General features: G+C 39.9%; 1 long non-coding RNA gene across 2 annotated transcripts in view; it reads right to left on the reverse strand.

Annotated features, from left to right (window-relative positions):
- The window catches only part of LOC129392140 (uncharacterized), a 153,189-nt gene that overhangs the window by 33,783 nt on the left and 104,875 nt on the right, over nucleotides 1-14,531 (reverse strand). The gene's annotated exons all lie outside the window — the stretch shown is intronic.

A 14,531-nucleotide genomic window follows, 5' to 3' on the forward strand; every position in this document is an offset into this window, starting at 1 on the left:
AAATAAATAAATTAATTAATTAAGTAATTAATTAAAAAGACTCCCCTGGCCTCCCATTAACTGTGCTCAAAATCTTCATACCTCTCCTTTGGAGTACTTAAAACAGTTGTAAATTACATACAGTTCTGTGAGGCTCCTTAACTAGTTCCTGATCATCCTGTTAGACCAGAGGATTCAAGATCTGGGACTTGCCTAATTACCAGCACAGAATCAGTGTTCAGAAAATATTTTAAATGGATAAATATATGAATCACTAGGCAATTCATATATTAAAGTGTTCTACTTACTGTGACCAAAGCCCAACTCCAGTTGAAAACACTTGTGAATTATTTGTAATTATCCCCTGGACTTTATGTTTTCTTATTTATTGTGCTCTTTTATTTCTTACACACAGACTTGAGTGTGTATGACTGTTACCGGATGTGTAGTGTGGGTGAGGATATAGAAGAATTGGTGATAACAGCCAGGCTGGAGGACCAGGCAAGACTATCATCTTAGTGAGAGTGAACAGTGGATATTAGTGAGAAGATGAGGATTTCAGTCACTACTATGGTTCATCCAAGTGGGTCTATCGTCCAAAAGTCAGAAAACCGGGACTGGATTGATATTTCAGGGTACAGCCATTTGGGTTGCTGCCTAGTTTATAAACACTGGGAACACTGCAATAGACATTGGCAAACCCAAACTGGTCTCATCTGCATATGGCAACCCTGCACCTCCATCCAGAGCTGATTGAGCCACAGTTAGTCGAATTCACTCTCCCAGGAATTTGAAAGCAGGAATAGAAAATCAAGGAGACTGGGAATTACTAGTATTAAGTTCATGTATTAGCAGTGGACCCTAGGGCCATTTCTGTTCATGACTGTTCAACTCTTGATTCTGTGAGATGTCTCTGTAACCTTCTAATAAATTTCCCCTCCTTTTTTGGCAGCCAGTCAAAGCTGGTTTCTGTTATTATCAACTCAAAGAGCCCCACAGCTACAAATATAGAGAAGATACCTCTGTGCAGGTGATACTGAAACTACAAACGTGGGGAGATTGTTTTACAAATTACAGGAGGGAGAATAAGAGGGAGAGAGTGAGGCTGGGGTGAGAGAGCGAGAGTGAAAGAAAGAAATAGGGAGAAAGCATGAGTAAGAAAGAGAGTAGGGGCGAGGGCAAGACAAGAGCCAAAGCTGGAGTGTGAAAAGTGTGAAGAGCAAGTGAGAGCGAGGCAGAGACAGAGACATGAGGGGCAAGGGGTGAGTAGTGGGAGACTGGAATAAGACAAAGGTACTGGGACTTGGAGATCCCAGTAGGAAGTTGTAGACTGAAAAATGAAGTGCTCTTGGGACTAAAGTCACATAAAGGCCCTAACTTAGGAAATGAGCCAGGATGGATGGATAGATAGATAGATAAGACATTTAGTATGGAAAAAAATCAATTTAAAAATGGAGGCATTCTAAGTGAAATAAGCCAAATATCACATGATATCACTTATATGTGGAGTCTAAAAAAATGGTACAAATGAACTTATTTATAAAACAGAAATAGACCCACAGACATAGAAAAAAAACTTACGTTTACCAAAGGGGAAAGGTTGGGGGGAGGGATAAATTAGGAGTTTGGAATTAACACATACACACTACTACATATAAAATAGATAACCAACAAGGACCTACTGGATAGCACAGGGAACCACACTCAACATTTTGTAATAACCTACAAGGGAAAAGAATCTGAAAAAGAATATATATATACATGTATACACACACACACACACACACACACACATATGGATATGACCTTCTAATAAATTTATTTAGTTTAGTTATAATATATATGTATGTAACTAAATCACTTTGCTGTACACCTGAAACTAACACAACATTGTAAATCAACTATACCTCAATTTTAAAACGTGGAGGAAAGAAATCAGCCTGCAGTAATTCTGACAGAGAGATCCACCACACTCAAGGAACTATGAATGGGAAAACATCAGATGAGCTTCCTGAAGGCTGAGGATTTATTTTTTCTGATGGGGTTTTATATTTTTTCTCCACTTTGATTTAACCTAGTTTATGATAGGACTTGCAGAGGAATAGGAAAAAAAAAAGACTCAGGTAAGGAGGAATCACCTTTGTGGCCATAGATCAGAATAAATTTGTTTGAATACTAGGATGACAGAGGCTTCATAAATCCTGAGAAGCACGGTGCAGGCATGCAAATGCTCGTTTGTTCCTTTTCAGACAAAGACGACGTCTAGACTAATGATTTCCTCACTTGAAAATCTGCTGGCTTTTACAGGAAGAGATAGTTCTGGTCAAGTTTACAATGTAGATTTATTGGACCACTTTAGACTTCCAAGCCAGATTAAATATTCATAGCAGCTTTATGAAAAGAATAAATCTTTTACTATTTTATTAATCATCATACATGACAGCATTTCATGGGTAGTGCATAAAAAATCCTTCTTGCTTACTTAGACTGGCTCAACTGGCAATACCTTACAAGTCTGACATATGGATGGAACTGAGCAGTGCAGGGCTGAGCAGTGCTGGGCTCTCAGACAACAGGTGCCTCCTCTCCTGTGAGGCTCTGCTCACCTCCCTGCCTCATCTTGAACCCGCTCTCATCACACTCTGAGTTCCTGCCACCCTGGGGCTCTTCTGTCTCCCTTAGCTAAGCTGTCACCTGTTCTCTCTGCCTGGCATGCTTTTTCCAACCACTGATCACCTTATATGTCCTAGAATCACCCGTGGAGCTTTGTAGATGATACCAGTTATAATCCAGACACAGGGGGGTTGAGAATAGCCTATGCAGTTTTTACCCCAATTGACTTCATCTATCTGAATAAAATGTACAGGAAGGTTCAAATCTGTCCCCCTTGATAGGCCACTGACTCAGAGAGCCAGCCACGTACCCACAGGGAAGCACATCAGCCACTTCCTGGTCCACTGCTGTCACTCTCTGGAGTGGCTATTGTTCCTCAGTCCGTATCACCGTCCGGCAGACATGGAAAACCCCAGAAAACAACCGGGCCAGAAGTAAAGCACGAGGTGTTCTGGAGTTAGTACATAGCTTTCTAAGAAAAGAGGTCCCCGCAAGGAAAGCACTACAGGTGGATGATGATGAAAAACAGCATGGTAAGAGCGATGCTGGAAAAATTTTTTTAAACTACGCTGTGGCCCATGGGAATATGAGAGGGCCAGGCAAATAGAAGGAGAAAAAGTTTGCTCATAAAGCAAAATCACGTGAAGAGAAAGCCTCCTTGACTTTTGGGGTTGGACTGGGAGGTGGGAATGTTTACAACTGTACTACAGAGGGGGGTTTGAGAAAAGTCATCCCCTATCATCCGTATTACCTGAGAGCAGGGCCAATGAGATCAGTTTTGCCATATTTGAAATGAGCAAAAAGAAGAAACCATGTAAACCAAAACCACAATAACAACAAAAACAGAGGTCTGACCAAAAACCACTATGGGAAAAATGGTCAAGGGATCATCATTTTGGAAATATAGAAGAAAAGCAAGCCTCCCCAAAGATGATCTCCTGAAAAATACAAAAGAAACTTTTAGAAAACTATTTTGTAAGATGTAAAATGACTCACCTCCATAGTGAAAGAGGGGAAAGCTGTAAGAAGATCATCTGGCATAAAGAGACTACAGAACAAGTAAAAAGGGTGAGGACAGGTAAGAAAGGATCACAAAAAAATCTGAAAATGTAAAAGCAAAATTCTAATCCGCATTGATGGCAATAAAGAACAAGATTGCCACAGAGGGAAACTGACAGTGGGGTTGGCAAGCTTGAGAATTTTTCACACAAAGCAGAAAAAGTGTGCTGATGCCCAAACCCCACTCTCAAAAATTAGAGCTTAATTGACCCAGAGTGGAGCCCAAGCATACTTTTTATTGTTGTTGCTTTATTTCATTTTTAATCCTGATATCCAGGCCACATCTCAGACCAATTAAATCAGAATTTCTGGGGGTGGGACCCAGGCATCAGTATTTTTTAAAGCTCCCAGGAGATGATAATGTGCACTCAAGGTTGAGAGCGACAGTTTTGGAGGTTTGGGAGCAAAAATCTGTAGCCTGAGGATTTCAAAGTTATTTTTCATTCATGAAGATTATAAGAGACATAGTCAGGCATGCAAGTACTTACAAAATACCAAGAAATAACTTGAAGGAAGCCTCAACTGTCTAAAACATGAAGCAAAAAAGGAACTAAAAACTACTAAAGTCATGGTATAAAAGGTATGGATCTAGTTTACAATATCAATATTGCTCTTGAAAAAGAAAAATAAAATTTAAAAGCATAATTTTTTAAAAATAATAAGTCCCCATTTTATATTAATAATGACTGAAAAGTGAGGATAGAGTAAAAAATGTATATTATACACATACATACATATACATATATACATACAAACATATATATGTGTATTTATGCATCTATATATACACAAGAAAAAGACAGTTTAAGCAAAATAAAACTATTAAGGCATTTATAAAACTTCTTCAAACTCCCACAGCTTTGAGTTAATTTTGTACCCAGTTGCCTGGTCATACTACTAGAAATAACAGTGTAATTAATATGTTTCCCTCTGTGAAATGGAGTACAAATTTATTTAATTTTTTGAGTCACATTTAATCTTGTTTAAGCACCACCCACAAAGAGAGAAGAAGACTCCTTTCCTACCTTTGCATAGTCAATTTTGATTGCTGCTAGCTGTGGTTATTGCTGCAAACTTACATGGTCTGTTCAAGAGCCACCATTCATTCTGACAACTTTCCTCCCCACATCAAGTGGGGCAATATCTCCCAAGTCCATGCTACACATTTGCTCAGGGCCTCTGCAATTGAGAGCTTAATTCTGGCTAAGCAGTGTAAACTTCTACTTCCTGGAATCCAAGTACTATGGGCAGGCTGTGGCCCTTTTCAATTCTTTAAGTTGTAACCATATTGATGGGCCTTTATCCTCAAAACATAAGGACCAGGGGACTTCCATCCCTAAGTTAAATGTAGGAGGTCATGGGAGGCTATAATTCCCATTGCAACAACTAGAAAGAGTCAGCTGGATTGCAAAAGTTACACTTTTAAGGGTCTCAGGAAATGAGGAAGCAATGAGGGCTACATAAACTATAGTTGTTTTCTTCTTCAGGGATATTTGACAATTCTGGGCATGGACTGAGAATTAAACTTGGCTTGTAAAGAATTTTCTTGAGGAAAGAGAAACCAGAGAGGTTTTTGGTAATCTCATGGGGCTGGTGAGAGAAACTAAAAACTTGAGAAGTGCTAAACACAACTGGTTTTCCCCATGGGACATCTTCTGAGTTCAGGGGCTATGCAAAGAAGGCTGGGAAGTTTGGCTGAAGACTTCCAAAAGGCATAATACAATCTCCTCTAGTTTCATAGTGCTAAGGAGAAAAAGTCCAACCAGAGAAAGTGGTCCTGCCATTCAAACACATAGCCAGACACCCCTTGGAACATCTTTCAGATTTTGAAGTTGGGATGGGGCAAGGAGTGAAAGGTAAACAGCTAAGTTCAAAACCTCAAAGTACAGTACTAAATTTCCCAGTCTTGCAGGGCTGAGAAGACAGAGGTCCTGTAGGCTCTAATCAAAAGCCCAGAAGGGCTATGTTTGAGGAACAGGGAGAAAATGAGAAGTGGACTAAGTCTTATGAAAGCTGCAATGTAACCCCTACCCCTCTCAAAGATAAACCCCTCATTCTATTGCCTAACAGGGAAAGTGGAAACCCTCTCCATTGTAGGGCATCATCTAGAGCCTCTGCAGTGCTTTTACATACAATGTCTGACAAATAATAAAAAATTACTAGACAAGCAAAGAAGCAGGAAAATATGACTGATAATCACAATCAAGAGAAAAGATAAATAATATAACCAGACCTACAGATAATCCAGATAGTGAAGGTAACAGACAAGGACTTTAACTGATTAATATATTATAGGAAATAGAAGAAAAGAGGGAAAATGGATGAAAAGATAAGAAATATTAATAAAGATATGAAATCTATGTAAAAAATCAGATGGATATTCTCTAAAAAACACAATACTGAAGGTGAGAACACATTTAACAGCAGACTTGACAGAGAAGAAAAGATTTTGAGACTCTAAGATAGTACAATTGAAAATATACAAATTCAAGCACAGATATAAAGCATGTATAAAAATAAAACAGCATTAGAGACACATGGAACAAAGTCAAAAGGTCTACCATATTTCAACAAAATACTAGAAGAGGAGGAGAAATAAATTGAAGCAAAAATAATATTTGAAGAAATAATGGCCAGAACTTTTCCGAAGTTGCTAAGACATCATCCCCCAGATTCAAGAAGCTCAGCAAATTCGAACCAGGATTAAAACAAGCAAACGAACCATAGATAGACATATTTTTGTCAGTGTCTAATAATCAAGGATTGAGAGAAAATCTTAAAAGCAGCCAGAGAAAAAAATACATCAGCTTCAAATGAGCAACAGTAAAACTAATGGTTGACTTTTCAACGTAAGTTACAGAAGCCAGAAGATAGCAGAATAACATTTTCAAAGTGCAAAAATAAAATATTGTCAACCTAGAATTCTATATTCATTTAAAATATCATCAAAAATGAAAGCAAAATAAAGAAATTTTCAGAAAAATCAAACTGAGAGACACTTCACCAGCAGACCCATACTACTGAAACGATGAGAGGAAATGATCATATGAAAGCATGAGACTGAAAGGAGGAATGAAGAGCATCAGAAGGTGTAACTATGTGGGCAAACATAAAATACTATCGACTGCTTCGTGTAACAGTAATAATAATGTCTTGTGGGATTTATAACATATAAATAAAACATATGACAACAATAGTACAAAGGTTAGGATGGACTGTATTAAATCAAGGATGCATATTATAATCTCTAGAGAAATCCCAAAAGAAAAACACAACAAGTTATAACTAACCATCTATTAATGGAGTAGAGAAATGAAATCATGAAATATACTTGGTAAATCCAAAAGGAGGAATGAAGGACAAAGTACAGATGAACAAAATAAATAGCAAAATGGTGGACTTAAACCCAACTACACCAGTTATTCCAGTTAATGTAAATGAGACAAATAATTTTTAAAGATTATTAGACTAAATAAATCAAAAACCCACAACTATGTGCTGTCAACAATAGGATCACTCTAAATATAGAGATACAGAAAGGGTGAGAGTGAAAGGATGGTAAAATGAAGACACTAACAAAAAGAGAGCTGCTGTCATTATGTTAACAGTAGACACTAACAAAATACATACTATACTGGCCTTAAGGGAAGTCTTAACTTTTTTTTTTTTTTTCGAAAAATCAAATCATATGGAATATGTTCTCTGATTACAAAGGAATTGAAATATAAATCAGTAACAGAAGATAATTAGAAAATCCCCCAAATATTTGGAAATTATATAATGTACTTCCAAATAACTCAAAAATCAAAAAGTCAACTAAAATTAGAAAATATTATGAACTGAATGATAATGAAAGTGACATATTAAACAGTGATGCCATAAAGGAAACTTACAGGTCCAAATGCATAGTGTATATTGGGTGAAGGGAAGGAAGGTCAGGGAAGGGGAGAGAGGAGATCCAAAGAAAATAGAAAAAAAAAGGAAATATTATGAACAGAAATAAATGAAATAGATAAGAAACATATAATAGAGGAAATAAACAAAGCCAAAAGTTGGTTCTTAATACAGGTGATAAACCCTTGATAAAACTGATCAAGAAAAATAGAGAAGGAAAACATAAATGACCAATATCAGGAATAAAAAGGAGACCATCACTACAGACATTTAATAGACAAGAGAATATTATGAACACCCTTATATATCTTTAAAAATTTAGATGAAATGGATAAAGTATTTTTTTATTATCAAAATGGACAGTAGAAAACATTTAAAATCTCAACAGTTCTGTATCCATTAAAGAAATTAAATCCTCTATATATTGAATTGTTCTAAGAAATAGAATAGTTCTGTACCTGCTAAAAAGATTGAAAGAATTTTAAAATCTTTCAGTCTCAAAGATTACAATGGTGACTCTTTACACAGTTTAAGGAAGGAATAACATCAGTCTTACACAAACTCTACCACCTCACTTTACTGTGTTTCTTTATCCTTGGCTAGATAATTCAGGAATTTAGTCTAAAAGAAAAATAATGAGGACAAATATCCTAGGGCTATTTCCAAAGTGACCTACAACCTTCCAGCAAAATTTCTCTCTTGATCAGAAATACTACATTTAAAAGAAGATATATTCCCATGGGGTCAAGGAAAGTTGATGCATTTATAATCCTAGTTTTCCTTCTTGTGGGTTGGGAGTGAAGGGTGAAGAGAAATGGATGCTTTTTTGTTCACTGTAAATCTACAGCTGAAGAAATTAAAAGATACAAGTGAACTTTTTCAATGAGTTCACCAGCTCATGGGTAATATAAACTGTGTAGGACAATTCCTAGCACATAGCAATCATTTATTATTTTTTTTTAATTTATTTATTTTTGGCTGCGTTGGGTCTTTCATTGCTGCGCGCGGGCTTTCTCTAGTTGCGGCGAGCGGGGGCTACTCTTTGTTGCAGTGCGTGTGCTTCTCATTGCGGTGGCTTCTCTTGTTGCGGAGCACAGGCTCTAGGCACGCGGGCTCAGTAGTTGTGGCTCACGGGCTTAGTTGCTCCGCGGCATGTGGGATCTTCCTGAACCAGGGATTGAACCCATGTCCCCTGCATTGGCAGGCAGATTCTTAACCACTGCGCCACCAGGGAAGTCCCAGCAATCGCTTATTAATGTTTCTTTAGTTCTATCTCATTTTAGCTTTCAAATGTGTGACTTGCAGTAGACACTTCTTTTTCCCCCTAGCTTCCTCTCTAACTTCTTGGGCAATTGTCCTACAATTTTCCTATGAAAGAATCATTTTACCCCGTTTATAACCCATATGTAGATGACCCTATACTTGGGCCTCAGAGGTGGAAAAAGCAGCATGGACCAATGAAGGCCAGTGAGACTGTGATGGTTAATTTTATGTCAACTTGACTGGGCCAAGGGATGCCCAGATATTTGGGTGTTTCTGTGATGGTGTTTTTGGATGAGATTCTAACATCGAAATCAGCAGACTGAGTTAAGCAGATTGTCCCCCCTAATGTGGGTGGTTCTCATCCAGTCAACTGATGACCCGAATGGAACAAAAAGGCTGACTCTCCCCTAAATAAGAGATAATTCCTCCTTCTTGAATGCCTTCAAACCAAAACATCAGTGCTTCCTGGGTCTCGAGAACTGCTGGCCCTCTGACTGGAATGACACCATCCATCCTCCTGTGTCTCCAACTTGCTGACTCACCCTGCAAACCTTTGGACTTATCAGCCTCTATAATCACGTGATAGATTAGGGAGCCAATTCCTTAGGGAGATTTATTATAAGGAATTGGCACATGTGATTTTGGAGGCTGATAAGACTCAATTTCAGGCTGGGGGTGGGTGTTAGCTATGAAGGAAACAAGGTAACCTGACCGAGTTTTATGACAATGTGCACTTAACGCTGCTGGTGTGGGGATGAGGAGTCAATAGGCAGAGCTAAAAGTGGAACCAGCTCAGAGGATGGAGAGCAGAGAGAGGGATCCTGAGGACATGGACTAAGTCCCCATTTAGGCTGCTGCTGAGGCTGCCCTGAACCTTTCAACTGTTCAGCATGTGTCAGCCAATACTTTCCTTTTTTCTTATGATGATTTGGATTGTTTTTTTTGTCACAGAACCAAAGAATGTTTTCCTAAACGAACACACACACACACACACACACACACACACACACCCACACACACCCCAAATGCACAGGCACATGCTCTTGTTTTTTCTCTTTATTTTTGTTGGGTCTGATTAAAGTCTGCTTTACAAAGCAGAACATTTTGTTTTCTTCTTTCACACCAGCACTGGCCAGTTAAACTTTCTATGAGGATGGAAAGTTTTATCTCTGCCCTGTCCGATAAAGCCCCCAGGACTGAACACGACGGTTTAGGAAGAGAATTTGGACAGAGATGGGAAGGCCAAGGACAGGGGCTGGTAAGGGCAGGAAGGGCTAGCAGATGAATGCCCAGTAGAGTAGGAAGAACCTAGATGAATGTTTAACACAGAAGCCTAGAGAAGAGCGTGGCTCAGGAAGGAGGAGCTGGTCAACCATATCAAGCGTGGCTGAGAAATCAAATAAGATGCAGACAGAGAACTGTTGATCCTGGTAAGAGCCTGCTCAGTGGTGTGATGGCGATGAAAGCCCCATTGGAGTGAGCTGATGAGAGAATGAGAGATGGAGAAACATAGACCATGGAGTTAGCTAACACTTTCCAATTTTTTCAGTGAAGGGAAACAGGGAACAGAGCAGTTGCTGAAAGGGATGTGGAATCTTTTTTTTTTTTAAAGATAGGTGGTATTAAGTCATTTTTTATGCTGGTAGGAATGATCCAGTAGAGAGGGGGAAGTCAATGATACACAAGAGGAAGGAGACAGCTGCGGGACTGACAGCCTTGAGCAGGTGAGAGTGGATGCGATCCAGAACATAAACGTAGTTCTCTGCAAGAAAGACTCTTTGTATTCCATACAGAACTGGCTCAGTAAAGAAACTGAAACTTGAAAGGTAGAAACAGAAAGCAACATTTTTCTTTCCCATCACCATCCTGTGAAACTAGTTCTCTCAACTTGTACTTCCCTGCTCCTGCGTAAAACTTCCAGAACATCTCATGGCTTTCCCAGTTACTCTTGACAACAACATAAGAACTCCATGGATTGTGTTTAGCACCCAGGACATTATCAAAACTCCAAAATTTATTTAATTTTAAGTTTTTCCCACCCACCAGCTCTGGCCTACCCCACACCCAGAAATTATCAGTGAGGGAAGGGGAAGGAGAGGATGTTTCTCCCTTCTTGCTTGTTCTACCTCATCTATTAGTCTGACCTGCAGATGCTTGGTCTTTCCTGGGTTGGAGCCTGGTAGGGAGGAAAGAAAAGGGGAAAAAAGGCCTTATTTGATACATGAGTTATAATTTGCTATCAATGTCCTTTCAGGGTACAGAATTGAAATGCCATTTCTCTCTCCTCTGAAGCATTTTTATGGATTCTTCAATGACTGCCCATAGGTAAGAGTCTCCCAAAGACAACAGCTGGACTCCTGCAAGTGGTTTTTTGATGCCACCCCCATCTATTGAGGGTCACCTTCCCCCTCCAAGCAGTCTTCTTGGATAGAGTCCATTACTAAATGACCGAGTCTGGTCCATGGGATCCTCATCTGACCAAGGAGAAATGCCCTTGCCCCACTGAACTCTGGAAGTATGGCTCATGACCAACCAAACTCTACTCCATGGCTCCAGACCAGCTAGCTAGAGACAATCTCTCCTCTTCAGACTTTTTAGGTATTCCCTCACACTCCAGGGGACACATGACAACTTCTCTGGGTCTCTTAAAGACCCTCTTAGTTGGTTTGAAATGGCAGAAACATTCCCACCTCCATCTACTTCCCCTACCACTCCCCAACAACTCTCTCCAAAGATACTCAATCCTGGCATCTTTTATCCCTTTTATTCTATCACTTGGAGGTGAGCCATGGACTAATGCCAGCAGAACAGAAGTCAGTCTCTAAGCATATTCTGCAGAGGTGGCCTAATACCTCTCTTTAAGATGCTGGAATATTTGGTTCTCAGACTTAGGGCCTCAGCCACAACTCGGAGAGCAAAAAAGTGCCATTTTAACCTGCTATAGGAAGTACGTAAAAAGAAGCAGGAGTGCATAAAGAGTCAGTGTGGCCAGCTGTGAGGGCAGACTCGACCAGTATCGCATTTGAGTTCCATAAATTCTTCCTTCCAGCACCACACATATCTCTCTTTCTAGCCATTCATCTTTCTTTGTACTTTAGAACAAGAAGAGTAGGAGGAAGCAGGGCGACCATATACCACTGCAAAGGCTGTTCACTGCACAAAGGCACCAGGCTGAGCGGCAAGTCAGGAATGAAATATAGCCCATATTGCATCACAGCGCCCAGGCTGGGGCTGTGTTATCCCTAAGGGGCACTTGTTTTATTCAATTTGCAGCAAGGTGCCTTGTAGGTTAGCAGAGGCCCTGGAAGAAGCTACAAAAGCATAGGAGGAATCACTGGTACAGAAAAAATTACAGTGGCTCTGGGATAGAAGAGAGCACCACCATAGCAGTATAATTTTTTTTTTTTTTTTTTTTTTTTTTTTTTTTTGCGGTACGCGGGCCTCTCACTGTTGTGGCCTCTCCCGCTGCGGAGCACAGGCTCCGGACGCGCAGGCTCAGCGGCCATGGCTCACGGGTCCAGCCGCTCCGCGGCATGTGGGATCCTCCCGGACCGGGGCACGAACCCGCGTCCCCTGCATCGGCAGGCGGACACTCAACCACTGCGCCACCAGGGAAGCCCAGCAGTATAATTTTTATCTTTATTCAGCATGCTGATGGGACCTAATAGAGAAAAATCCAGAAGCAACAGCGGGTGGAGATTGAGGATAAGGGGCAAGCAAAGACAGGGTCTAATAAGAAGGAATGAGCAATATTTGAACTGAGTTAAAACGTTCATTAGTGGCAGTCAATTTTATTCAAATGGAGAAGATAAGCCATCTAAAATTACTTTCTCTCATTTTGAAATATTACTTTGCCTTGGTCTATTTTCTTAAACATTTAAACATGTGGTAGACATGCTTCCAAGATCCTTTACACTCATAGGATTCCAGACCCTGCCCGTGGGTTTAGCAATGCAGTCTGAGTACACCTCCCCCGCTGCCCTCCTTTGCCTGGAATGTTTGACCCTCTGGGCTCAGCCGAACACCTGGCTCAGGAGGTGTCTCAGCCATGACTGACTTCCGTGTCTACATGAAGGGTGGATAATGGTTGTTTGCATCTCCCTTAGGTTAATACTCAGAAAGGAACATAAATCTAGGAAGGGGGCTTCTGGTTGCAGTATGGTCTACTATTATGGTTACATGTTTTCTAAATGTGCCTGAACTGGGGCGGGGGGAGAGGGAGAGGGGGGAGGGGAGGGGGGAGAGAAAGAAAGGAGAGGAGAGGAGGGGAGGGGAGGGGAAGGGAGGAAAGAGACGTAGATGTGAGGTATTATGGCATTTAGTCACCTGAAAATTCTGAGCCACAGTGTTGTCTTCTCTTAGATATAACACAAAACAAGTCGTTGTCCCAAGAGAACATAGATTGTTTAAATTCTCGTTTTAAATTTTTTAAATTGAGATATAACATATAACATTGTGTACGTAAGGTGTACAACCTGTTGATTTGATACATTTATATATTGCAATATGATTACCATTGTAGCATTAGCTAACACCTCTAGCACAAACAGAATTTTTAAAATTCTATGAGCAAAATAAAATCAGCATAAGAGTGGAAAATAAAACACTAAGTTTAATTACCTTATTTATTAGAGAGTAAAAGTAGCCATGAAGACAGGTACATTCTCCCTGGAGCTCATAAGATATGTAGTGTTTCATTTGGCTCATTATTTACAAAGTTACCCAGTGGCATCTGGGCATTAACCATTGCTGGGAATTGCTCAGCTTCCTCGGAGCCCCTCCCCTGTTAGCAGAGGCAGGGAGGTGCTGCCTCAATTCCAACATACAGGGCACAGGTTTTTCCACCCCAAGTTTCCTCCTATTCTGTATCCATGTGGGATCCTGGCAACTGAGGACAAAACCAGACAGCAAGCCTCTGAGCAGACTCATGCTTGATGGGCTTCTTCCTAAAAATTCATTCCAGTTGTGGAGCCCTATATCAGCTATGACGGGGGAGGTATCTACCTTGCAACCAGGAAACAGACGTGACTCTCCACCTTGGCACTGCAGGGACAATAAACATGAAGGGGTTGAGCTCCTTGCCTGATGTGAGAGTTCCCCGGCAAAATCCCTGACAAGTTCTGCCTAGTGGTAGAAGGAGAATTGCTGGGTAGAAAGGAAAGTGCGTTATTACTTTTGAGCAATATTGTATTATCTATATCCATGTAGATAAAATTGGTGTTTTAATTTACATTTTTATATTAGCATGTTTATTATTGCTTATTAGTGCTTCTCCTCTAATTGGGTTTTTCTTTTTTCTTATTTTTTTTTGTATATTAGAAATATCAACCCTTTGATCTGCTATACAGGCTGCACCTTTTCTCTCCACTTTTCATTTTTCCTTTAACTTTGTTCAGGGCAAATATTTTTCCACATAGACATTATAAATTTTCATGTGGTCAGATCTGTTGTTCTTTTCTTTTAGAAATCCTTGGTGTTATGTTATGCTTAGAAAGCCCTTTCCTGTCTCACCGTGATAAAAATACTCATCCTTCTGGGATTTTGTTGTTGACATTGTGTAAATCTTTCATTCACCTAGAATTTATTTACCACAGTAAAGAGTAAGTATAGGGATCTAACTTTTTCCTTTTTTTAAAAAAAATTTTATTTATTTATTTTTTTATTTTTGGCTGCATTGGGTCTTTGTTGCTGCGCGCGGGCTTTCTCTAGTTGCGGCGAGCAGG

This window comes from Physeter macrocephalus, chromosome 5 (assembly GCF_002837175.3).
Source record: "Physeter macrocephalus isolate SW-GA chromosome 5, ASM283717v5, whole genome shotgun sequence".
Classification (NCBI taxonomy): Eukaryota; Metazoa; Chordata; class Mammalia; order Artiodactyla; family Physeteridae; genus Physeter; species Physeter macrocephalus.